General features: G+C 33.9%; 1 protein-coding gene and 1 long non-coding RNA gene across 2 annotated transcripts in view; one reads left to right on the top strand and one right to left on the bottom strand.

Annotated features, from left to right (window-relative positions):
* Window positions 1–1,313: 1,313 nt before the first annotated feature.
* LOC116662163 lies at window positions 1,314–27,247 on the top strand. The gene is made up of 3 exons (XR_004318157.1): window positions 1,314–1,391; window positions 8,233–8,240; window positions 27,235–27,247. It is a non-coding gene; the product is annotated as an uncharacterized LOC116662163 (long non-coding RNA).
* XRCC4 (X-ray repair cross complementing 4) overlaps window positions 2,295–27,979 on the bottom strand; it is a 225,868-nt gene continuing 200,183 nt past the window's right edge. Inside the window, exon 8 of the mRNA XM_014554096.2 lies at window positions 2,295–2,937. The gene's annotated coding sequence lies outside the window, so the exon portion shown is untranslated. The remainder of the gene's footprint in view (window positions 2,938–27,979) is intronic.

Below are 27,979 nucleotides of genomic sequence, written 5' to 3'. Positions count from 1 at the left end.
TTAAGCAACTGCAGATCATCAAGTACTATAGTGTTTACTATTGAAAAAAATTCATGTATAAGTGGACCTGAGCAGTTCAAACCCACATTGTTCAACGGTCCACTGTATCATGACCTTTACAGATTCTATTCTTACGATTACTTAGGAAACACTTTCCGTACATCCCCCTCTCACCACTAGAGAGTTAACAGTCAGAATTATGTTTTCTTCTTCTTCTCTTTCACTAAAAAAATTATACATATATACACACATACACATATATAAAATATACACATACATACATACATTTATACGCTCACAGATGTATACTAATTTTGGTTAGTCATTTGTGGTCTATTCAGGTGAGATAGCGTTATTTTGAGATTCTGGTACTTTATGTACAAAATCCCATTGGAAAGATCCAAGGTAAATCTTGGATTCTATAACTTCATTACTGCAGTGAATTTCCATGTGACAGAGTAGAATTTTATAATTATATTTCACATATTTATATTTACATTTAATGAAAAATTTTCCTCCTAAATGGAAGCCACTATAGAAATAAAAATACAATAAAATTTCTATTTAAAATATTTCATTGTTCCCTTGACTTTGTAAAATCCTATTTCTGATATAAACAATAATGTATAATTTCTTTTTCATTCTCTCTGTAGTCAAGCCTAGGGGCATACATATATGTATATTTTTTCATAATTAATCACAAAAAGTACTTGAACTTTCTGAACAATTATTTCTTTGAATCAAATCACCCAGATAAATTTTAATCTTTTAATGAGTTTGTTTTCAAAATAATCTAGTAACTTAAAGAAAGCAGCTCACTTGTGTGCCTGCTATGCGACAGACATGCATTTATTCCTTCAACAAACACATACTAAGCGTCTATCAATCCAGCCCTGTCCTAGGTACTGGGAAATAGAGAGCGCAGATGGCCATGCCTCTGCTATGATGGGGCTTCCTTTCCACAGGGAGACAGAGAGACGGAAGTGGGGTGGGGAGAGGGGAGGGTGGAGAGAGAGGAGAAGAGGGAAGAGGGAAAGGAAAGGAAGGAAAGAGAGGTGAGAAAAAATAATTTCACACTGTGATATGGAGAGAAAAAAAAATTCCAGTGGGATAGAGTGACTGGGAGTGTGCACATCTTTTTTAAAGGGTATTTCAAAGGAAGGGTGTTTCACCTCTGAGGAGGTGACATTTGATTCTAGATTTGAAAGATGAGAAGAAACCATCTGTATGAAGATGAACATTCTAGGCAGTGGGACCAACAGTACAATAGTTCTGAGATCTGGCTTACTAAAGGGGCAGTCAGGGGCAAGACAAGTAAAGAGAAAGGACCAGGAAATCAGGGAAAAGAAAGGCAGAGACCAGATCATAACAGACCTTGAAGGCTGTGGTAAGTGGTGTAGACTTTATTCAAAGGGGCAATGGAATATTACTGGAGGATTTTAATCCTGGTGGTGAAATAATCTTATCTAAGACTTTAAAGCTCAGTTTGTCTAGGTTGTAGAGGAGCAGAAGATTAGCAGGGAGACTAGTCAGGAGGCAGATGCAGGAGACAGAAAAAGAGAAGTAGAGTCAAGTTGTATTTTGCAGGCAGAAACAGGATGTAGGAGAGAGAAGCACCAGGGAGGATTCCTGGATTTTTGGCTTGAAGCAAATAAGTAAGTGGTAGTGCAATTTGCTGAATGTGGAAGACTGGGGAAGAAAGAGAACTGTCCTAATTTTGGAGATCTTAGCATATAGATGGTATTTAAAACCACAGATAAGTTAAGGAGACAATGTAGGTAATGAAAAGAAAAGGTTAATGATTAAGCCCAGGGCACTCAAACATTTAATGGTTGGACAAGGAGGATTCAGCCAAGAAGTCTGAAAAATCAGTGGCCAGAAAGAAAGAGGAATATCAACAGCATATGTTATTGCAAAACAAGTGAAGAAAAAGTTTACTGAGGGGAAGTGACTGACTATGTCAAATGTGTTGCTAAGAGGCTTACTAAGATAAAGACTGAGAATGGACCAACTATTGGATTTAGCAACATGGTGGTCATTGTTCCACCACAGAGGGAATGGATGTTCAACTGGAGAGAAGCGAATGAGAGGTCAGGAAGCAGGAACAGTGAATATTTTTTAAAAATTGGGGATAGATAAGTGAATACAACAAGGTCCTTGTCTTCACAGAGGGCCCTTGTATGTGTAAGATAAATCTTTTATCAACAATCTCGGAAAAACATGCTTTGGTAAAAAAGGGGATTACATATACATTAATACATACTTTATAAAGACCTGTTACTATAGAAAAGGAAAAAAGTTAAACTATTTTATTAAGAACGCAAAATCTTCAATGCATCAAAAATTTTATCATCAGATTTTCAGGTTGTTTGTATATAAACTAAAAATAGACTTGATACATCATGCCACAAATTAAAATGTTCCAATATCATTGTTCAGAATATGTACTCAAAAAAGAACTCACAGACATTTTCTTTGTCCTATTTCCAAAATCTTCCTAGACAGGACATTAGACAGCAACCACATACATAATACATGGGGACTGAAAAAGGTAAATGTGAACTTTGCAACAAAAAGTCTGAGATTTTATGTAATTATAGGCAAGCTGAATGAATAGTTTAGAATAATGTACCACTGTCATCAAATCATATCTTCACATGCATGTGTAATCCATTTTGCACAATGATTTCATCTCAGTGTGTGTGTAATTAAATTGTAAGGTGCGGCAATAGCTGCTTCTCAGTTGAAATTTTGCTTTTCCAGTTTAAGGAAATGAATAGAAAACATAGTCTGGTGAACATCAAAGTATTTTTTTTTTGAGACACTTAAATCTCATCAAAGAGGTCTCCTGGACTACTGTTTCTTAGAGTTTCTAAAGACATGTTTTCAGCTGGGCTGTGATCCTTTTTCATCATCTCAGGTAGTAGAGGATCAAGCCTAGAGTAAAAAGAAAAATCAAGATAATTTTACTTTGAAAACTACATATAGAGTAGAAGAAAATTAAGAAATACATAAGTGAAATAAAAGTTAAGCCCTGTTTCAAAACTGCTGCATTAACATAAAGAGAGATGAAAGGAATTTAATTTTTTTAACTGCTTTGGAATTAATCTGCCTCTATTTCGAGCCAATGAAAATTCAAGGGCCTACACCAATATTCATAATTCAGGTCAAGAAATAAAATATCCTCTGTGTTGTAAGTATTTTTATGTCAAGATATAGAAGGTTTCTCAAGCCATTTCTTTAATAATTCCATCACAATTTACATTTTCCTTCACCTCCCTTAAATTCTAATATGCATGTTAATCTCAACTGCAGAAAGTTCTGAACACATAAAGTATTTTGAGCAGTCATTTGATTCTAAGTGTGTACATAACTAATAATGACTTCACATTTTAGCAGCTGTTGAGGAAATGCTGTTGGTTCATTCATTTACTGAATCTACATATCTTCATTTAGTAGCTGTATTTATTCAGTTTCAGTACTGCAGTTACTACATCAATGGACTGACCTCTATATTTATGTAAATGTTCTCTTTGAGTCCTGGGATGAAAGGCATGATCACTGACTATTAACTGGTCTTACAAATGGTGGGCTGGAGGGTAGCAGAGCTCAACCAGGAGAGCTTAGGAGTGTATGTTTATACCCTTATATAAACTTTGTCTGAATCCACCCAGTAATACTCAGTAAAATCCCCGTATTTCCAACTATAAAGGCAAGAATATCGTAGCAGCTTGGTATAGCTGAAAAAGAACAGGACTAGAGCAAGACACACAGATTTGAATCCAGGTCTATTTCTCACTAGCTATATGACTTTAGGCAAGTCATCTAGCCTAACTGGACTTCTGTTCTCTCACCTGCAAAACAGAGATAATAATTCTGCCTCAGAGGCAGTCTGAAGATTAGGTGAGATGTTGTAAATGAAAATGCTTGTAAATCCTCACAAAACATTTAGAAACTATTATTATTTAGCTCCTAATATTGCATAAGCTACAAAAGAACTCTTGCTAATAGCTTCTTTAATTTAAAAGAATAACCAATTAAAATGCCCAAGTGTTCAGCATGTTTATATTTTAAGTGTTCTAAAAAGAAAGCTTGCACCCATATTTAGTTGCACAGATTATTAAAAATGAATCCACCACAGGGTCCTCCTTGGCTTCATGACTGCACACAATTAACCACGGCTGGCTTCCACTAGACCTGGGACGTGTTCTGTCTTATCCCCACGCAAGCCGAGATCAGACAACATAACCCTCACAGGAATGCTGAGATGCTAGGCATTAATGCATTGTCAAGATGACAAGTACTACCCTCTGGGACTTTCAGTGTTAAAATTAACAATAAATACTGACATAATTGCCGTGACATGTAATTAAATATCTAAAAATATATTCCACAGAAGGAGAAAATGATACAGAACAGAATAAAAGTATAATCACTACATGTGTAAGTCCTCAATGTCAACTCAAAACACATTAGACATTTTTCTCTATCCCTAAATGTCTTAAGAGTTGCTTTTTATCCTCCTAGCAAAACAGAGAATTGAATTATTTCAATTAAAAAGTCAGGCATGGGAAAACCTCTAATTTTGTTCACAGCCTAGACATTGTACAACCAGAATGCAGAGATCTACCAATCCAGTTTTTAAAAAAATCAGCATAGGACAAAAGGATCACTCTGAAGAGTCAAGTCTGAAGGAAATAGATCCCTGGTGCTCCATGTATGATTCCCATCTCTTTCTAAGGTCAAGAGGAACCTAAGAAATAGCTTTTGACTCTTCAGTTCTCAGTGCCTAGTACATAATAGGTGCTCAGTGAAAGCTGTTCAGTGAATGGAGATCACTGTTCTACAGCTTTCATATTCATGGTAAGTTAGAAGAGTAAATTTAGAACTCTTCCCACAGTCAAAAAGCTAGTCTAAGTATTTTTATAAGTAATACATGTTTATTGTAAGACTTTATAAAAATTATGAAAAGCATGAAGAAAATTAAAACATCCATCATCCTATTTTGTATTATTTGTATTTACAAATGTTTTTTCTTTACAAATATGGGATCATTCTATATATAAGTATATATGTATGCATATACATGGAACTTTGCAGCTTGATGTTTTTACCCTATATTTGCGATGTCTTTGAATGTTGAAAAATATAGATTTCATTCATCATTAATTTTAATTTGTTCGTACTAACCATTAATCCATTGATGAAAATTTAGGTTAGTTCTATTTTAAAATCCATTATAAACAACACAAGAAATATTATCCTTATACATGTATTTTAGCATATTTATCACATCATTTTCCCATGAACATGCTTATTCCAAGAATTCATGCTTAGGTGAAATTCAAAAGCAAATAACTCAGAGAACTTGTATCTAAAGTCTTAGTAAAAAGTGAGCTAAATAAGTAATTTGAAACTTAGAACTTGGGAGTTCCTTTCTTTCTAATTAAATTTTAACCATTAGTTACTATGGTCCACTTTAAATTCTAAATCTTCCATGAAGACTTTTTTTTTACTTTCTACATTCAGGCTGATTTTTATTTTTTCTAATCACTCAAAGTACCTAACATCTGCATCCAATATTTCAATATATAGTTTAATTCATTTAATATTTTACTATGATTAGCTCACTGTGTTAGGAAAATATAACAAATCTGATAAAAGTAACACAGGATTCCTGCCCTCAGGAAGCTTTCAGTTAAACTTTTTAGTTTCTCTATTTTTTCTTCAAAGACTTTTTTCATCCTAAATACTTTAAAAGTAGCTTGAAGGCAAGGACTATGTGATATAATTTGTTCACAAACAGTGATTTATTCTGTCAGGAATTCTATAAACATATCAATTTAGGATTCAAGTAGACTTTTCAGACAGTTTTTATGGACAACATGATTCACAGGAAGAATTCCGAATTCAAGGTTAGGAGATTTTTATTTATGCTTCCCCACATTAAGATTTTGGTCAGGTGGCTGCACTTTTCTGGATTTGTTTCTTAACTTAAGTTGTGGAAAGTTAGGATTACTACAAATGGTCTTGGAGTTCTTTCAGTCTCTGAATTCTAAGACATTTTTGCTCAAATAGTTGAGTATAGACTACTTTGCAAAACACAGATTCTCAACAAATATCTGTGGAATAAATGAAAAATGTGAATAAAAAGGAAAGATTAATGACAGAAGAAGAAACTATCTTTGTAGAGTTAAAGGTTAACATATAAGGATTTTTCAAATAAAGTGAATCAATGAAACTTCTCCAAATGATGACAGCCTTACTAAAAACGGCTTAGGTTCTTAATACTATAGTTACAGAGAGTTCTATGTTTTATTACTTGACTTCACATTGCATTAAAACACACACACATTGTAACATGAATCAAAGTTGCAATACCACCACCTAATTAACAATAAATCGTGTAGATCAAAAGTCAGATTTGTCAAAAGAAATATCTCATCCTGGGAAAGCTTCTCTGAAATGTTAGAATGAATGACTGACTTCTCTTTTACCTTTCTGGGAGTTAAATTACCAACATTTAAAAAAATCATATATCCAGTTATTGGCTCATTTTGTAAAGACATTTTCTCAGCCAAGTTTAACATTGGTATTACCATGACTGGAATATCAATCTTATTCAAATGAGAAGCATTAGTATTGTTTGGAGTTAATTACTTGCATTTTGTAACATATTCTGAGAATATTCCTGAAACATCAAGGTGCCAATGTGAGCAAACTGAGAGATCCAGAAAAACGTGTAATGACTGATGGCACTGTGACACTTGAAAAATCATTCTTATTTGAGTATGACACAGTGGTTCTGAAGTCAAAAACCAAAAGTCAATTTGTATGTGGCTTAATTATATCTCTACCTTCACAATACAAATAGGATTCAATTCCAGTTGAATTAAGCATTTAAATGAGAAAAGGTAAGACTTGAAAGCATTTAGAAGAAAATAAAGGAGCGTATCTTTAGGATACAGACGTTCTTTTTTAAGGCAGACAGTGAAACCATAAAGGTAAAGATTGATAAATTCAATCATATTAGAAGCAACTGAAGTAAGTAGTATTGTTCATCAAAAGATACCTTGAAGAGAATGAAAAGACAAGCCACAAACTAGGAGGAAATACTGCAACATATGCTACTAACAAAGGATTATTATCCAAAGAATTCCTACAAACAATTATAAAAAACCTAACATACTTAAAATATATATAGCAAAGAAAATAGGAACTTCCAAGAAGAGGGAACAGCAGGGGGAAGTAAGCATACGATAATAAACTCAACTTCACCAGTAACCAAGAGGTGCAAATGAAAACCAGTATGAAATATTTTACACCAGATTAGCAAAAATGAAAATGTCCAACAACAGCAAAAATCACAGAGAACATGAAATAACAGGATAAATTACTACTGGCTGGAGTGTAAACATTTGAAACCACTTTGGATAACAATTTGAAAACAACTGCTCAGGTGTATAAGAATTCCTCTCCTAGAATACATACTCTGGAAAACATTTGCATATGTGTGTCAGGAGATACATGCACAAATGCTCATAGGTGGATTATTTATAATAGTGAAAAACTGAAAATTACCCAATGTCTCCACAGGAAAATAGGCAAGTCAGAATTTTCATACAATTAGTTATGATATGTCTACACCTATGCATAAATCTCAAACATAATGTTGAGCAAAAAAGCAAGGCACAAAATAATACCTACAATATGATTCTATTTACACAAAGTCAAAAACATGCAAAACTATGCAATATTTGAACACTGGTGTGTGTGTGTGTGTGCGTCTGTGTATGTGCATAATTGTTCTGGATTTTATTTGCTCTTCAGTGACAACACTCTCAAGAGTTCTGAGTCTTATAACTCTGGCTATCGTGAAGATGATGACACAGAAGGGGCAGTGCTATGCATAAAGGGTTCCATGTAGACATGAGTAAGTCTGAAGTGACTGCAGGATACCTAAATGGAGACAGATGCTGAGTTTGTAAACGCTTCTATAGATGCAGACCACAAGAGAGATGATTGGACTACATGTACAGAGACAGCCGTCACTGCCCTATCACTGGCCACTAAAGGCAAACGAGTTGAAGAGATCACCCAGAGTCTACCAGAGGGAAAACATTTAGTATAGAGTCCTGGGAAATACTAAAACTGCAGGGGCAGAAGGCGAGTGAAAGAAATGAGTAAGAGGAGGCTGAAATAGAATGATTCAAGAGATATGGGGAGAACCAGGGAAGAGAGTTGTTGCAGAAGTCAAGAACCAAGTTTATTTTGCGTGCCCACAGCTTGTGCTATTCCCATTTGCCATCCAAATGCTGGCTTTCTATATATCTTTGACCGCTTGAATCTGTAAACACATGTTAGGCAAATTATTTTCACCCACTGTGAATTATCTGGAGTTGAGAAGAATAACCTGGAAGGATGCTGCTATGCTTGTGATTCATCATAGACAGGAAGAAGAGGCACTGTTTTGTTTTGGAAAGAAGAAAGTCTTAATCTCTTGGACTGCAGCGGTCAGAGAAAAATCTAGCAAAAAGGCCAACTAGTCAACTCCCGTCTGGCCACCAAAGCAGAGCATTCTTAAGCAGCTGTTTCTCTCACGTTTTGATAAAGAGAGAGAGAGAGAGAAACAGAAGGAGATCTTTGTTTTACTACCAACTTCCCTGGCATCCACCCATCTCATCTCTGACTCTCCCCTGGGATGGAGGTAAAGGTCAGATGTGAGGCAAGGGATGAAGATGAGAGATGAGGTAAGGGCAATGTATTAGGAGAGAAACAGACCGAGCGTTGGCTGGAACATACATTATTCGGTAATAATAAAAGCCAAATATCTAATGGTTTGTTTTTTAGGATGTAATAAATCAAACCTTCATCAAAATGACCACAAAAAACAGCCAAGTCAAAGTATTAGGTCTTTGCTACTATTTAACAAGAAGGCAACTATCGTACTGGCTTTAACAGAGTTAACATTATGGAATAAACTCAATTAGAGAAACATCTCTTAAGTGGAATACTTGTAAGTAATGAGCTTAAAGATTTGATATCACCAATACCACTGTATTTTCAAATTAAATTTTAGTATTTTAAAAACCATTTGAACTTAAAATAAATGGGAAAATAGCTACACATTTCTAGTTGACCTTATAAAAACCAAAAGCGTCTCCTAAATAAATTAACAGACTGAAATCATCAGGATTCAGTAAGACAAATGCTAAACATTGTCTGGAATTCAATAAGCCTAGACAGCATTTCACTGGTCTGAGAAAACGAAGAGAAGCTGAAACTTTCTTTCTGGTAGCCAAAATGGCAAATAAAAGAAATTGTGTTAGTTATCATCAATTAATTTCCTAAATATTTTTTTCTAATGAATATTCGTTTGCTGTTTAGCTTTATCAAGAATACGAAGAAAATAGAAATATGCTTTTGAAATAAGTAATTTTGAATGAAGCAAAGAGAATTATGAAGAATACACAATGCTAAGATGTACTGATATGCTTTATAGGTCTGGGGAAAGAATAATTATAAAATTTCCCTGTAAAATATTCATGTGGCGGATTTGAAAATAAGATTCTCTAGTTCTATATAATTGAATATTTAAAGTCACAACCATTAAGGTAAATATGTCCACAATCCATAAGGATGTCAAAACTTACATAGGAATTTCATAATAATAAATTGAAAGACTTTTGTCATTCTTATCCTATAGATAAATAACATTATTTTGGTATTTCATTAGGTGAGCAATATCAAAATCCATATGTACTTCAAAAAATCAATACCTGAAAAAGCCTATATTAAACTTCCTGTATACTTTGCAAATTTTGAAGTAGTATAGATGACATTTGCTACTGCCGATCTGCCTTTTATAAAAGTAGAAAACTGTCATCTGAATAGGAAATGATTCTTCACAACAGGTCATTGCTTTTTGCTGCCTGGTGTGCTACAAATGAAGCCTCTCTCACCAGACTAGAAGCTTCTCAAGTAGAACGGCTCTGCTTTATTTGACCTGACTCATAAATGTTCCAGTAACTGCATGTATTAATTAATGAACAAATGCTTGAATAAAAGAGGCAGACAGTATTGACAGGAGGGCTCAGTAATGTTAAGCAACCTGCCCAAACCCACATAGCCAGTAAACGTGGATATGAACAGGCAGACAAGTTAACAATGGAGCCAGGATAGGAACCTAGGCTTCCCTCACTCTAAAATCCATATCCTTAGTGCTGCATCAGTGTATGGGGTCACGAATTCTTATTTCTACTCCAGATGAAGGCAGCTTGGTATTGTGGAGTGTATCTCAAACAGAAGTTCCATAGGACACTCAAAAAAATAAAATCTGTGGTCTTAAATATATGGAAAATATTTATTTTTCACCATTAAGTCCCCTAAGTCTTTCATGTGCATATTGCACATTTAGAGCTATGAAAGTTCTTCCATAAATGTGTTAATTAAGTTATTAGGTAAAATAAAAGCAAGGACAAAAGAGTTGTGTAGAAAATCAGGGTGACACACACATTTACAGCTGTATGTGTGTGTTTATACGTATATGGACTATCAGAATATCTCTGGAAGGATTCACAGGAAACTAGCAGTGGCCAACCCTGGAGAGAGGAACTTGGGCAGAAGGACAGGGCTACTTTTTGCTGGATATTCTCTTAAACTGTTGAGATTTAAAAAAAGAAAAACTTATATATAGATTATATCTTTTTACAGTGTTTTAGGGAAAAAAAGTAGTTTGTTTAACCTGGGTTTTACAAATGAATTTGACAGCCACAGCCTCTTTTCTCACTATCTCTCAACTACTAATATCCCAAGAAACTAGTGTTTCTGGAACAGCTGGCATTACTTGCTTCCCTGTGAATACATCTTAGAGCCTGAACCCCGAAACGTAGTGTTCTAGTGAAGCAAAATAAAAACACCAAAGAGGAAGACAGAATTCTGCATCTGGCTCCCAAAAGAAATGGAGAAAACATGGGCAGACAAGAATACCCAGCCATGGAGGTTAGTGATTTCTAATGAAACAGGGACCAGGAGTGATCGTTTCACCACAATGTGGAACCAGCTGTTGCAGTTTCCTGCTGCTGCTGTAACAAATTACCATAACATACTGGCTTAAAACAACACAAATTCATTATCTCACAGTTCTGGAGGTCGGCAATCTGACCCACATCTCACTGGGCTAAAAGGAAGGTGTTGGCAGAGCTCCGTTCCTCTCTGGAAGCTCTAGCGGAGAATCTGTTCCAGCTTCCAGAGGCTCCTCCCTTCCTCCATCTTCAAAGCCAGCAATGGCAGGTGGACTCCTTCTCACATCACTGCATCTGACCCTGCCTCCTCTGACACATCTCCTTCTCTGACACTCCTTCTGCCTCTCTCTTCCTTAAGAGCCTTTATTTTACATTCAACCTACCTGGATAATCCAGGATAATTTATCTACTTTTAATGTTAGGTGATTAGCAGCCTTAATCCATCTGCAACCTTAATTTCCTTTTGCCATGTGCTCTTAACATAGTTTCAGATTCCGGGAATTAAGATGTTGATGTATTCTTTTTTTCTTTTCTTTTCTTTTCTTTTCTTTTCTTTTCTTTTCTTTTTTTTTTTTTTTTTTTTTTTTGCAGTGGGGGGCTCACATTATTCTGCCACCACTCCAGCTTTAACTTGGTCAGGGCTCAACTGTTATTCTAACCTATCAGCTTAAATGTGTTTCAGGATCACTTAATAGAGAAACAGGTTGAGAAAGAGCAGGACACACAAGGCCCAGGGCTAAAAGAAACCCTCAAGCTGGCTGGAGGGGGCCTCTTCAAGTTCTGTGCAATATGACCTGAAGCTCATAAGAACCCACCTTAGGGCTTCTTATCTATAGATGAACTGAACCAGAATCACTGAGATAGGCTGACAACCACATCATCCATCACTTAGTCATCCACTATTTACAGAGTGCTTACTGTGGGTCAGAGATTGTGTGAGATGCTTAGGATACGAGGGAAACAAACATCCAAAGCAGAAGTAACACTGAGTGGTGAGCTCCCCGAACAGATACAGCCGCCCTTGTCTGGGGGTTAACACAACAGAAGCTGTCTTTCACTGTGGCAGCTCTCAATAGTAAGACAGTTAAAAAACCACAGACAACGCCACCCTCACGCATGTGTGACTTGTGCTGTCAGTCACACAGGGCCACAAGCTTAGAGGGGCCTCATCCCTGCTTTTAATGTTCTGCTGTCACTATCTTGAAATTCTTCACAATTTTGAACAAAAGGGGTCTGCATTTCATTTTGTACCAGGCCTGCAAATTATTGCAGTCTGTCCTGACAACGTGCTCTGAATGACCTTTGTGCATCAGACCCAAACTGAATTTAACCAATTGCTCAGACTTATTCCGGACGAACAAATGGTGGGAGTTTTTTTTTTTTTTTTTTTTTTTTTTAAAGCCAATTATGTCCTGATGTATAGACTCATTCTGTCCTACTCATAATCTAGTTTTGATCCTTAATTAGCTTAACCACCAGTAAACCTCCTTTATAACACTTAAGAACCACTTGCTTTTTCTCTTCAAGGAAATACTTGGTGAATTTTTTCACTGGTATTTTTTTTTAATGCCTGCAAAGAAGGATGTATCTTTTGGCAAATAAATACCCCACTTTGTTACGTTTCTCCTCCTCCCTTGCCTTCTCTCTCTCTTCTTAAAGCTCCATTGTCTTTTGTTTTACAGTTAGAGAATGCAATTTCTATTTTAATTAACAGATTTTCCCATCTTTCTAGTTCTTGCTAGTGGACTTGATTCTTAGTGTTCTCAAAATTACCTACTCTAATTAATTCCTTAGCTCACAAAGCAACAAGCCTGTCACCCGTGCCGTGGCCTACCTATCTCCTTCCATTTTGATTTGTTGAGTATCAGTCTGCTCCAAATCCTGCCTGAATATTTTCCAAAGTTTTTCATGAAATGAGTGACTAAGAATGATTTGATAGCCAGACATTTTAAAGAAGACAGACTATTTTGTAACATCACCAACATCATCATATAACTTTTAGACAAAATGAGTATCCTACAACCAATATATAAAATGAACAAACTCAAAACTCATTTCTTTGCAAGTCTACAAATTCATTGTGGTCTTATGGGTGAATATACAGAGAGGCTCCACTCAAATTCTGGGAAATGGTCTTTCTGTCTTAAAGAGACATGCTGCAAAGGGTTCAGAACACTGCAAGAAGGCAGATGGAAACAATCTACAAAAATCTGTAGCTTTTGATTTTGAATTAAAAAGATTAAACTTTTCAGCTGACTTTAAAAATATAACTAAAGTGTAAAGTAAAACCAAGTGGTATAGACAGGCAGAATATATATATATATTTTTTAAAAAACAAACCACTATACCTCACAACTGGCTGCAATTCACCATGAGATAAAGTGGTACAAGCCATGGGGGACTCTGTCCATGTGCTCAGAATGTCTGGCTAAAGACCAATCTAACCTTTTTGCCCTGGAAAAGCTTATTACATGTACGGTATTATGATGCCAATAAAAGTTCAAATGTCACTACTAAACTTCAATCAAATCCACACAGAAAGCAGTTGACTACAGTTGTGGGTTAACTATATTTACTAACTGCACCATATACATTTTCTTATTGTGATATCTTCATGATTATGTAAATTGCCAATTTTTTTTTTTACCAGAATTTTCACTAAACTGTCACGTATTTTGAAGAGGCAGAGTGTCACATATGGTTCCACTAGTGTCTTAACTGGTACAGTTTGGTCTAATTTCTTTAAATGTCCCACCATTGCAATCAATGCCTTAAAAATATAAAAGTAGTATTATTTCATCGTAAGTATCCAAAATTCATAGCAGAGGAAGCTTTTACATGGCATTCAGAAATATCATTAACAAATGTAATGAAATCAATGTTTCATAAAGGCATTGGTGTGACTTGCCAAAATGCAGGAACTGGCTGTAGCATTTAATTATTCAGGCTTGAACAAACTCAGTAAATTATCAATTAACAATTTAAATAACTATTGTTACCTAACTGATCTTATTTTGCTACTATAAAAAAGCTATATATCTTAGCTTTAATCATCTGCCATCTGAACTATACAATTATTAACTTTTCTCCTTGCCTTTTATTGCTTTCTCCTTCAGCCCATTTTCCAACTGCTACAAATGAATTATCTTTCTACAACACAAGTCTGATTATTACTTTGTACTCCTACAAGGTTATAATGGAAAATCTCTTGACATAGCAAAAGAAGAAAAAGTTACTGCATAATTTCTAGCTTATTGCCTGTCTTTCTGGCTCTAACTATCCAATGCTCTTCCATACCAAATTTCTCATCTACCATACATGTCATTCTGGCTTGATTGCCATACTTTTCCGTATAGTTCCCTCAGTTTGAGGACTCTTTCTCCTACCTTCTTCCTTAGCAGGCTCCTACTCATTAAAAGCCAAGTTCAGATGTCACTGCTTCTGGGAAGTGTTCCATATACTCCTAGGCAGAGGAATTAATTATCTCCTGTTCTCCCATAATACATCTTAAATCAAGTAGGTCTTTGTTCCTGTAACCACTGCTGTGTAACACACCACCATAAACTTAAGGGCGCAAACCAATGACAATTTTAGTATTTTCATACTTTCTGTAAATCAGGAATATGCACAGGGCACAGTGAGGATGGACTGATGCTGTGAATTCTGGAAAACTGGGGCTGACACAATGGTTGGGAGCTGGAATCCTCTGAAAGCTCATTCACTCCTATCTGGTGCTTGGCTGGGAGCCCTGAAAGACTAGGACTGGCTCCTGGAGACTTCTGTGGCTTGGCTTCCTTGCAGCACGGCGGCCTAGGATAGTCAGACTTCTCACATGAAAGCATAAGACTGTAAGCATGAGGTGCCTTTACCTGACTTAGCCTCTGCAAATCGCATAGCATCACTTCTCCTGAATTCTCCTGAGTCAAAAGCCCACCCAGATTCAAGGGGAGGAGACACTGAAACCACCTCTCAGTGGAAGGAATATCAGCCATAAACTTTAATTCTGTACATGCTTGTCACATTGTAAGCAACTGGAGAACAGGGACTATGATTAGAATCACTGTTTATTTCAGAATTTGGCACAATTCCTAAAATAAAGAACTTTGTGTGTTGAAACTGACTAAGAAGTGTCTTGTTGAGGGTGTTTGCCTTTTTTTTCTCTTAGAGTGTGAAAAAACTATAGCTCGTTTTACATACAATTTACACAGAATAAAAACCATTCCAGATCAGAAGGGCAACTATACATAGTTTTAGAAATGCCATCACATGAAATACATAGTTCAGCAAGGAAATTTTAATTTCATTTTTTAAAATTAACATTTATTAATGAATATAGCATGAAAGTAGTCCAAATAGTCAAATATTGCTAAAAGAAGACTGGCTACTCCCCTCCACCAATTTTCCACAAAAACAAACAAAAAGCTTGCTGGGATTTTTGTTCAGAATGTTGCTCAATCTACACATCGGTTTGTGAGAACTGACATTTTAACAATATTGAAATATCCACTCTGAGAACATGGTGTATCTCTCTTTTATGTAGGTCTTTAATTTCTACCATTTAAGTTTTGTAGTTAGTAGAGTAGAGGTCTTACACATTTTTCATTACCTTTTTAAACTAGATATTTGATGTTTTTATGCTGGTGTACATGACATCTTTTAAATTATATTTTCTAACTCTTGTTTCTAGTATATGGAAATACAATTGATTTTGTGCATATTGATTGCATGCTATGATCTTGCTAGATTCACTTGTTAGTTGTAGCAGTTTCCTTGTAGTCTTTTGGATTTTTTGTGCACATAATCATCATTTGCAAATAAAAATAATTATATTTTACACTTTCCAATGTTTATGGATTTTCTTTTTTTTTCTTGCTTTTTTGAACTGGATAGGACATCCAGTATAATAATGAATAAAAGTATTGGCAGTAGAGGAAATTTTCATTTCTGACAATTGCCAGCCACTAGTTAGATCACTTTCCTTTATGACGTAACTTAAATTACTTATTTGTCCAAGTAGTTTTGTATGTTTATGAGTGTATATGATTATAAGTTCACAGTAATACCATTAGTATGGTTATACTCCACTTGACTGGAATGTGTGGGAAGAGAGACCTGTGGTTAAATGAATGGCATTTCAATTCTCATGGCTAAAAGCCGCATAGCAAATGATGGTCAATTTCTAAGTAAACACACACTCAGAACCCAACTACTGGAAGATTCTAGTCAGTTGGACTTTCTATTAACTTAAATTTCATTAAATTGTTGTTGTTGCTGTTATTGTTATTATTATTATTACTTAGGCTTTAGGAATATTAGTCAATTTAAACCTCTTCTGTCTGGCTATTGAGAAACAATAAGGAAAAATGAGAAGCAATCATACTTTCAAGTAAAAAACAGAAGTGAAATAAAACCTTCAACTCCATACATTCTTTATTCTGAGAAGAAATGTGACCCCTGTTAGCAACAGGGAATTATCACCATCAATCTCACTATCAGTGACCAATGAAGAAGAAGAATCAGATTTCAAAAATCAGAAACCATAAACAGAAATTAAAATGTTAAACCAAGAAATTCTAACACTTGTTTGGAATTAGAAAAGCTGTCATCCATAAATTCACATGCAGCCCCAAAAGACAACCATGAAAATTGAATAGGTTATAAACATGCGTGGAAAATATTCAGCTGGTTCTAGTCTGATCATAATTTCCCTTAAAAAAAAAAAAAATATATATATATATTCCCTTAATTATATATTTAAGGGACTCCCAAATCCCCTCTGAATGTCACTGGGCCTCTATGGATGGATAAAAAGAGAAAATCTTAAAACTTTATTTTAAATTGCTGTCTATTATAGTGCATTCTTTTATTGCTTTTTGTAAAAATAGACCCCTTCATCATACTGCAAAAGAAGAAAGATGTTTGATATTTTCTACTCTACTACTGGACACTTTTCTAAAGCTGAGAAATTTGGAAGTGATTAGAAGGAACACTTAAAAATCCCATTTGTAAGAATATTAAGTTTCCAGAAGTCAGGAACCACGGTTATCTTTGTATAGTTTAACCAGGTACAAGAGATTTACAACTTAGGAAAGAAATATTCTTAATAGAATTTGTTTTCAAACAAACTCAGGACACATTTTTAAAGAAATGTTACAAATAATAGATTTTCTCAGATCATTCCACTAAGACTACTTAGCCTATGATATAAACACTCTATTAGAAAGTATTAATGATGAGAACCAGTGGTCAACATAATCATAAAAATCTGTTTTTCATACACTTCTTACTTCAACTATTATTTTCTCACTATAAGGCACTGTGCTAGCCTCTGAGATGAACACGTAAAACATAATCCCAGACTTTGAAAATCTCACAATCTCGTTGAGACTAGAAAAACAATATATTTAAACAATTAAATATAACATGCAATGATGAAGTACAAAGTATTGATTTATAAGATTAAAAAATACTTTAAGTTCCGAATCTAGATGTCAGGAACACATTGGTGCTTATAGATGGCTTATTTGTATTTGTAGTTATAACACGTTACACATAAAATGCTATTTGATGTTTCCTACAAGGTAATTTCCCACAACTCTTGAAGAGATACTTAGCTGTTAATGATCACAAGTAATTTTAAAACATGAAATAAAATTAAACGAAAAAATAAGGGGGTCTATAGCTAAGTGGTAGAGCATGTGCTTAGCATGTATGAAATCCTGGATTAAATCCCCAGTACCTCCACTAACAAAAAAATAAATAAATAAAATAAAATAAAATAAAATAAAATAAAATAAAATAAAATAAAATAAAATAAAATAAAATAAAAAATAAAACAAAACTAATTTTTATTCATAACAGCAATAACTTGTTTCCTTTCCTTAAGCAACTTTTCTCATAAAGAAAATGGAACTGATTGTTGCATCAGAACACTAAATATTTAAGGGAAATATTTATTTATATTCATGGCAAGTTTATTAAAATAATGATAGATACTATCCAGACAAACCTAATCCAAATATTCAGCATTTAGATGGGATGGGATTAAAAGGCTATTTCCACGTCTGAATGTCCCTTCTAGATCCAAAACTCTAGTATTACATTTTCAGGGTAGAAGAGAACAGTGCAACTTTTGGACTTCATTCAAAGTTATAAATCTAAATTTCCTGTATTACCTCCTCTCCTTAACTTATTCTAGGTGTTGAATCAAAATAAAAAAAAAATTTTCTTAGGGTAAAAGAGTTACTTCTTAAACATTTGCTGAAAATAAATAATGAATTTCCCTATATAGAAATTCTATAGAATTTCCCTATAGAAATTCTAAAATCTTGTAACAATTCTAGTGGATGCAAGCAAAAATAATTATTTATTTTTTGGTATGTAAAGTAATATATGCATATTACAAACACTTCAAAAACTTCATTAAAATAGAATAAACATTATCCTATCCATTCACCTGTTGATATTTTAGTGTATATCTTTTCTGAATTTATATACATATAACATAAATCTTTTAAAAATAATTATGCTATAAAAAGTGCTTTTTATTATATTCTCCTTAATAATTCACTAGAGAAAACCTTTCTTTGTCAATAAATGGGTCTACATGATCATTTTGAATGGCCTCATAGTATTCCATCATATTGGGCTACCTTAAAAATATAACTGATCTCGATTCATAGTCAAAAATTGGAAAAATTTTAAATACTTATTATAAATCACAACTCAGTGAACATCCCTGAATATACTCTTTCTAAGTAATGTTATTAAGACACAGGTCTATTTAATTCTAATTGAAAATGGCTAGGAGTAAGACTATAGTTCCTGAAATTTCTTACTCTTAGGAATGCTAAAGGGAGAAATACAGTTTACGAACAAGAAAGTAGGATATATACATTTTAATTACTTGTTCTAAATTACTGTGAACAACCACAGTAACTATCCATATAAACCTAGGGAAAAAAGTGATTAAAACCTGGGAAATTGAAGAAAGTATTCATTAAAATACTTATATATTATCAATATAGAAAATAATAAAATAATTCTTTACATTTCTCATTAAAAACCATCCCAACTTTGCTTCCAGGCCATAAAAGATTCTGCCACTGTACTTTAGAAGTGGATCGCAGGAGAAGGGTATAGCTCAAGTGGTAGAGCACATGCTTATTAGCATGTACAAGATCCTGGGTTCAATTCCCAGTACCTCCTCTAAAATAAATAAATAAATAAACCTAATTACCACCCCCCTCAAACAAATGAACAACAACAAAAAACTATTGCAGAAGTGAATCTCATAAATATTAGATACTGACAGCTATTTTTATTTATTTTTCTTGGAAAAATTAGATTAGATCATCTGACTTATTACAAAAGATAATTGTTTTGTGTCTGCTAGTGGAAGTGTAGGCCAAAGTCTCTTTCTTATACATGAAATAAATAGTTATTATTAATTTGGAAATAAGGCAGTGGGATAGTTCACAGGATTCAAGAAGAGTTAAGAGTAGACAACACTTCTAGCCTCGAGGACAGAGAATAAGTAAAAGGACAAAACAAAACAAAACTAAACAAAAAACCCAAAGGTGACTTACTCATTGAAAAAAGTTTCTTACTCATTAAGATACTGATACTTTAATTCAAGTACATGATTATGCTCTGATGTCACTCTGCCACGTACATAATTGAAGAGAATAATTTAAGAGGGAAAAAGATGACTTTTTTAGAGGAGGACCTTGATCTTTCTTGGTACAAATAAGAATCCCAACTAGAAGTTGTAGATCTTCAAACAGGGCCAGGAGCTGTCGTCCATGGTTTTTTTTTTTTTTTCAAATTCAATTTTCAAAATTCTGTTGAAAGTCTCTTTAACAATGCTAATCTATCACCGAGAATAACAGCTAACATGTATTAAATGTTCTCTGAAGGCCAAGTATGTGTTAAACTCTTTATTCATGTAATTGTCACAATAACCCTGTGTCCTGTTATGGTCCTCTATTTTCCAGATGAGAAACCAAAATCTTATATATTTGAGTGACTCAACAAGTTCTCACAATTCATAAATGGCCAGTGCAAGACTTGAACCCAGGTCTGCTGACCTCTGCCATGCTTTTAACCAACAACATCTTTCTCTTTTTAACTTTGTCTCGAATGTCTCTCCCTTCATTATTACATGCCCAAATTCTACTGACTCTTGAAGGCTCAGCTAAAATGCTACATCCTCACAACACCTGCCTTGAACTCTGCCTCTTTAAAATCTCGTATCACACATCACTAGAGAATTATTCTAAAATAAAGTACACTAATTCTGCTCAAAACAACACAGCTTTATGTGTTATCTGGCTAATTATAATATCTGAAATTGAAAGCAGGGCCATTTACAGCAAATATTTCTTGAAGTGCAAAAAGGTGTTTACAGTCATATTATAAACTCTGTTTTTCGTTAAAGTCATTAACATCACCATCTTAATGGAAGAATACTTACCAAACATTTGAACGTGAATTATGCTTTACTGGACATTGTCTGCATAATATTAAACTGACATGGTCACTGCCCTCTTTGAGCTTACAATCTAAAACAGATGTCATGTTATAAACAAACATAAAAAGAGATAAAGGTGCCTATATACATCTGTTCAACAACTGAAACACATTGCATGAAATATTTATATTACATCCTAGTTACAGTGCAAGTAGGGTGTGTGTGTGTGTCTAGAAGATTGAAACATTCATATTCAGGGTCAAGGTAAGGATTTTTCAAATGCAGGTTTTGTCTGTATGAGAAAGAAAGCAACAGCTCACATCTGGGCAACCGAGACTTTATTAGAAGAATACAGATGTCAATCACCACAGAATAACCACTGTACACATGTGAACCAGATGCTTCCATGTAAAATAACCCAGGGTGTTTCACAGATGAATCACTGAAAACGTAATTACACATCAGTCCTAGTTTATTAGTAACAGGTCCACTTATGTGGAAGCCATATGGCACTAGCCATCCTAGAGTAGTGGAAAATACAAAAATGGGTACTTTGAGATGTTCAAATATAAACTCTTCTTCTGCGCCTTTGCTACATTATCCTTGTGGCGAGGTAAGTGATGATTATATGTGTTCAGTCAAATGTCTTTGGGACAGATGTCTATTGCTGCATTTTATCAGTAAAGATTGTGCCAATAAAGTTTACATTATATCCTCTCCTTTTCAAAGGATTTTACTTCAATAGAAAATAAAATGTTTAGGGGCCATGCAACTCCTATATATCTAATTAATGACTGTTAGGGTAAACATCCATTTACAATACTTTAGAATGTGAGCTCAGCGTTAAATTATTACGAATGTTTTCTTTTGCATATACTTTAAACATTGATTCAATATATATGGATTCATTGCAGATAAACAAAGCCCATGTAAAAGCTGTCAGGGATCATCTATGTTTTACAACATTGATTCTCTAAGCTCCAAGGGTCACTAGTCTGTGTTTCATAAAGCTGTCTACCTATTTACATAATCGATCTGCTTGTTTTCTTCACATGTCGGAGCAGTCTGACAAGTAGAGACGGACCTCTTTAGTTAACAGCGAGGCCTTTTAAGAGTTTAATTTTCTGCTTCAAAGAAGCTCTTTAAAACAAAGAAAATTACATGCCAAAGTCTACTTCTATGTAACGCTTTGGTTAGGAAACTATATACCAGGAGGGCACACAGCATCAAAGGTGTCCAGAGTATCGTGTCCAACTATCTCTGCTGGACTTTAAGACTGAGGTTGAAACAGTTGTAAGTATTTCAAATAACCTGGGCCCTTGGGACAGAATACTGAGCAGAATTTTAGCGTGTTAGTCCCAGGGTTTTCTTTTGTTTATTGTTTGACTACACAGTCAAAAATGTCCTGGCAGGTTGATTTGCTATGTTTTCCACTTTCTATCCAGCATAAAAAGGGAAAACCCAAACCTATTACCTTAAATTACTCCTCAGTATTTTCAGTAATTTCAAAATAGTTTTATGTAATATTGGATACATACTATATACATATACTATGTAAATGTACATAAAATATAAAGCATAATAATGAATCAAATGAACGCACTGCTATCACTTAGGAATACAAAATTACCACTATGGTTACATCCAACAAGCTCCTCCTCCAATCTTCTCCTCTTGCCTCCCTACAGAGGTATAACCCTATCCTACACTGTGTGTTAACCATTCCTTTGCCTTAAAGGGAAGGTTTTATTACACATATACAGATTCCTAAATAATGTATAAATGTTGCTTTATTTTTGAGTTTTATAAAAATGGAATTACAGCATAGCTAGTCTTCTGTGACTTGCTTCTTTCACTCAACATTAAGTAACTATGATTGAGTCATTTCATTCATTTTCACTGCTGTGTATTATGTGATTTTATATACACGTATACATTTTATACTTGTATATATTTATATAACTAATACAACACTGCTATGAACATTCTTATATGAAATTTTAGAGCATATACACTAGAATTTTTCTTTGGTAATAGATCTAGGATCTAAATTTTCAGGTCATACTGTATGTGAATGTTTTAATATTTTTACAGAACAATGTCAAATTGCTTTTCAAAATGTTTGAACTAATTTCCCCTTCCATTAGCAGTGTTTAAGAGTTCCTGTTGATCAGTTCCTCTCCAACACTTGATACTGTCAGAATTTTTAAATTTTTGCTAAAATGATGTTAAATGGTATCTCTCTGTACTTTTATTTTTAATTTTTAAAAAATTTTATTGAAGTGTATTGATTTACAATGTTAGTTTCAAGTGTACAGCAAAGTGATTCAGTTCTACATATACATACATATTTTTTTCTTTTCAGATACTTTTCCATTATATGTTATTACAAGAAATTCAATATAGTTCCCTGTGCTGTACAGTAGGTCCTTGTTGCTAATCTATTGTACATATAGCAATGTGTGTCTCTGTAGCATTTTAAAGGAATTTTACTTTTTACGTTGAAAGGAAAAGTTGTAGGAATGTATTATTTGAAAGTAAGTTGCCAAGGTGATGGCCCTGCTAACTCACTACTTTAGTGAGTCTTTGGTGAGAACAATTGTCCTTATAAACCTTCTCCTACTTGACCACAATACAACCATCAAAATAAAAAAATTAACACTGACACATTAGTGCCATCTTATTCTCAGCCTCCATTCAGATTCCAAGAGTCCCAGTAATATCCTTTCAACATAAAGATCCAGTTCAAAGTCATCCATTACTTTAGTAAAGTCACTTCTCTTCAGTCTTCTTTCTCAGTTCCTCAGTCATTCCTTGAGGTAATTTGGAGGGTTATGGACCAGTTATTTTGTAGAGTGTACTTAATTTGAGTCTGCCTGATTTTCTCTCCTGGTTTGATAAAAGTTATGCAGCTTTGACAGGGCTATGACAGAAGTGCTGCTGTGGTCTTCTTATCACATCCCATCATGTGGGGTAAGATTTCAGTCTGCACCATTACTGATGCTGTTCACTTTGATCACAAGCTAGTGTCTGCCATGCTTCTCTACTACAAAGTTTCTCCTTCCTCTTTTGTAATCTTATAAAGAATGAATGAAGTTGACCATCTTTTCCTGTTTGCAAGCTATTTGTGTATCTCTTCTCTGACATGCCTGCCAAAGTCTTTGGCCCATTTTTCTATTGTTGCTTGCCTTTTACTTTATTGATTTAGGAAGAGAATACAAATTCTTTTTTGGTTCTATAGGTTACAAATATTTTATCTCAGTATGTAGCTTGTCATTGTCTTTATGGTATCTTTTGGTGAACACAGGCTCCTTATTTTAATGTGGTCAATTAATGTCTTCTTCTATGGGTTGCACTCCTTCAGCCTTGTTTACAAAACTTTTCCTCAAAACCTTAAAAATATTCCCCTGTGTTTTCCAGCATTTTAAACTACTGCCCTTTATCTTCACATTATTAATCCATTTGAAATTTATTTTCATGGAAGTGTGAGGAGGGAATAAAACTTCATCATTTTTCAAAGAGAAAATCAACTGTCCTAGTAAACAGTTGATCTTTTCCCTAGTGAACTGTCCTTCCACTTTGTTACATATAAAATCTGCATGGGTGTACTGCTAGACTCTTATTTAGTTTACCTAGCTGTCTATGTCAGTGTCAACACCATACTTTACTGCTTACGATTCCTTTACAATAAATAATGATATTTGGTAAAGAAAGTTCCCCCATTTAAATCTTCTTCAGAACTACTTTTGGCTATTCTTAGCCTTTTATTTTTCTATGTAAATTTCAGAAACAACTTGCTAAAGTCTTGTTGGGATGCTGATTATAAATGGAGTGATTCTACAGACAATTTGAAGAGAACTGAAATTTTTTATGAGACTGAACTTCCCATCCTTCAAAGTTTAAAATTTACTCTACCTTTTTCTAATTTAATCCTTATATGTTCTGAATTATATTTTCTAATTGTTTGATGCTAGTATATAAAAATTCAATTGAGTTTTGTATTTTTATCATGTATTGAGCCACTCTGATAAATCTCTTATTAATTCAAAATATTTATCTGTAAATTCTTTTGGACTTTCTATATAGTCAATCATATGAACTATAAGTACTGAAAACTGTCTTTTCGCCCCCAAGATTTATACATTTTATTTCTTTTCATTCTCTGTGCATTGGCTAGACCCTCCAATACAATACTGAATAGAACTAGTGATCATGGGAATCTTGATTTGAAGAAATGTTTCTATTTCTCATGATTTTTTGTTAAGTACATAAGGATATTTCTATAAGTCCTAATTTTCAAAGAAATTTTCTTATTTTTGGGTGGTGAATTTTATTCAATTTCTATGCACCAATTGAGTTGATCATATGTTTTACCTCCTTTTGTCTATTAATGTTGTATGTTATAATTATTCCTTCCTGAAATAAACCCAATTTTTTCATCAAAATTTTTTATGCTTAAAAATACACTGCTAGATTTAGTTTTCTAAAACTATTCAGGATTTTCCCACCTATGTTCAGGAATAACGTTGGTCTGTAATTTTCTTTGTCAAGCTCTTGGTTTTTTTTGTTTGTTTTTGATTCTGGAATTGAAGTTATGTTAGTCTCACAGAATGAGTTGGGAGTGTTCTTCCATTTACTCTGCCAGAAAAGTTTGATAGAACTGAAATAACTTGTTCCTGGAAAAATCTAAGGCCTTTCCTTCAGAGAGGATTTGTGTTTATATCTACTGAGAGCAGGGGGCACTACCCAAGGGGGCTCAGGGCTTACTGTAGTCTCCCAGTGGCTGTACTTAATCAGCATTTTTATCTCAGGGCAGCCCTAGTTTTCAGTTTGTTTACTGCTTATGGCAAGGAGCCTGCTTTGGCTTCAGCTTGCTGTTGTTTTGGTCTTAAAGATTCTCATAACTTTAATCTCATTTTTGTGTACACTAGTAAAATATGTATGTTTGTAATTCAAGCATTTTATATTTTGGTGGAAGGATCTTTCAGGATGTCACATTTGCCATAATGTCAGAGGACGAATCAGTGGTTTTAATTTAATAATAATCAGTGTCTTGTTATGGAAGAGGTACCCAATTTGGAGTCAAATAAACTGGATCAAAATCTTGTATCCATTACTTTAGTTATCACATGATCTTGAGGAAGTCTAAACTTTTCTGAGCTTGATTCCTCTTCAAATTGGGGATATTAATCCCTATTTTATATGGCTGTTCAAAAGTATATAACAAAATATAACTGATACTTACTGAATACTAAGAACTGGACACTCTTATAAGTACCTATAGATATTAACTCTTTTAATCTTTACAACAGCCCTATAAGGTAGTATTATTATCATCTCATTTGCATAGTTGTATAGAATTAAAAGGTGTTAACTTGCCTAAAGCCATGAAACTAATAAGTGAAAGAGATGAGATTCAAACCTAAAGTCTGCTTCTGTTGTTAAAAAAATACTGTATTATAATTTGGAGCATTAAATCATTCAAATGATATAAAAAGTTTGCCATAGTACCTGGTAAGTATTGTAAAGTAATAGCTAAACATTAATAATAATAATAAAATTAATAGTGAAAGAATTATAAGGTGCATAAATAAATATGCTACATCCACACATAGAGTCTTACTCATTAAAAGCAATGAAATACTGACACAGTTCTACATGGAAGAATCTCAAGGGCATTATGCTACATAAATCACATCAGACTCAAAATGGCTACATACTGCATGATTTTATATGATATTCTGGAAAAAGCAAAACTATTGGGACAGATCAGTGTTGCCAGCGCTGGGTGTGGGAAGATAGGTCTGACTACTAATAGTCGTGAAAAAACTTCTGGGGAGGATGGAAATATTTCCTAGCCTGATTGTATGTTTGTCAAAATTCATAGCACTATACAACTCAGAATAATGAATTTTACTTTATGGTAATTATACCTCCATAAGCAAAACATACAAGTAAAAAACAGGTAGCAATCTTTCCCTTGAAAGAGTATTTTCAAGCTATATTCATGATGAGCTTTTCATCTCTGATTAACATACAGAATTATGTCATTAATTATTTTAAAAATCTACTGATTAAAAATATAGTATACTGTTAATTGTGAAATATATATCCATGGAACAGCAATAAGAATTCCTTAGCAATCTTCTGGGAATGGAGGAAAGTAGTTAAGAAGGGGGCCTGTTAGTTTCAAACTGTCAAGGGATGTTTAATATGCTTCTCAAGATTTTCTATTTCTTTCTATACTCTTGAAGAAATAGATTACAAGATGCTTTCTGGCAAGAATTACTTGCTGTAAGACCAAAAGAAATGTAACTGTACAGTACTAAAAACTCATGTTTTATAATGACAAAATTACACTTGTCAAAGCAAAACTTCAGGAAATAAACCACATTGCAGTTGAAAAAGTAAAAGTGGAAAATGTGATGTTAGTAGAATATATAGATCCAAAATGGATTTTCCTGTAAAGAATATTAAATGTGAAATGGCTCAAGCTTGGGTAGAAGGATTACTTAATTTATTTCAATTATACTTAAAAATTAGAGACAGATTCTATTATGAATAAATAAAATGGAATTTGGAGGAAGACTACTTAATAGTAATAAGAGAATCTGGCTGAAAGCAGGTAAATTCACAATTTCTAAAAGCACAATAAGCTCAACTATGTGATAGCTTCGATTATGAGGCAGAAACTCTTCCAGCCTCACTGCAAAAAGGGAATGTTGACTTTGGAATTAGGTCGTAGTAGGGAGTAGAATAGAAAATGTCTACATGCCAAGAAAGACTGTTCTGTTCTACATTGTTCTAGGAAGCAACTTCATTTTAAAAAATCACTTAAAACATTCCCATTTTATTTGTGAAAGTAGCAAAAAGTGGGGAGAGATCCCATTGTAAATGCCTACCCGGGACCCAAATCAGTCTATTTTCAAATGATTTTTAGCCTGCTTTTACAGACTGGGTTTAAAAAAAGTTTTTTTTTAAATTTATTTTTATTGAATCATAGTCAGTTTACAATGTTGGTTTCTGGTGTACAGCACAATAATTCAGTTATATATATACATTTCTTTTCATATTCCTTTCATTATAGGCTATTAAAAGATATTGAATATAGTTCCCTGTGCTATACAATAGGACCTAGTTGTTTATCTATTTTATATACAATAGTTAGTATCTGCAAATCCCAAACTCCCAATTTATCCATGTTTCTGAATTTAAAGAGTGACAATAGGTATATTATCTTGAGTCATTCAAAACCTTTACTTTTCCAACGTGATTATCTAATGTCAAGTAGGTCCCAATCTTATAAAATCTTATGGCTAATTACTAGACCACCCTGTATTATTTCTAGAATAATAAAAGCTGTATTTTCCTTCTTTCAGCTGCACAAAAGGCTGCAGGAATAGCAAAAGCCAATCCCACTTTACATACTTAAAAAAAAAAAGAGTACTAATGCAGACATTCTGCAGTTTCCCTTATATCTGTT

The sequence above is a fragment of the Camelus ferus genome, chromosome 3, assembly GCF_009834535.1.
Source record: "Camelus ferus isolate YT-003-E chromosome 3, BCGSAC_Cfer_1.0, whole genome shotgun sequence".
NCBI classification, from domain to species: Eukaryota; Metazoa; Chordata; class Mammalia; order Artiodactyla; family Camelidae; genus Camelus; species Camelus ferus.
The sequence above is the reverse complement of the archived record's forward strand: the minus strand, read 5'-3'. Positions and strand labels throughout refer to the sequence as shown.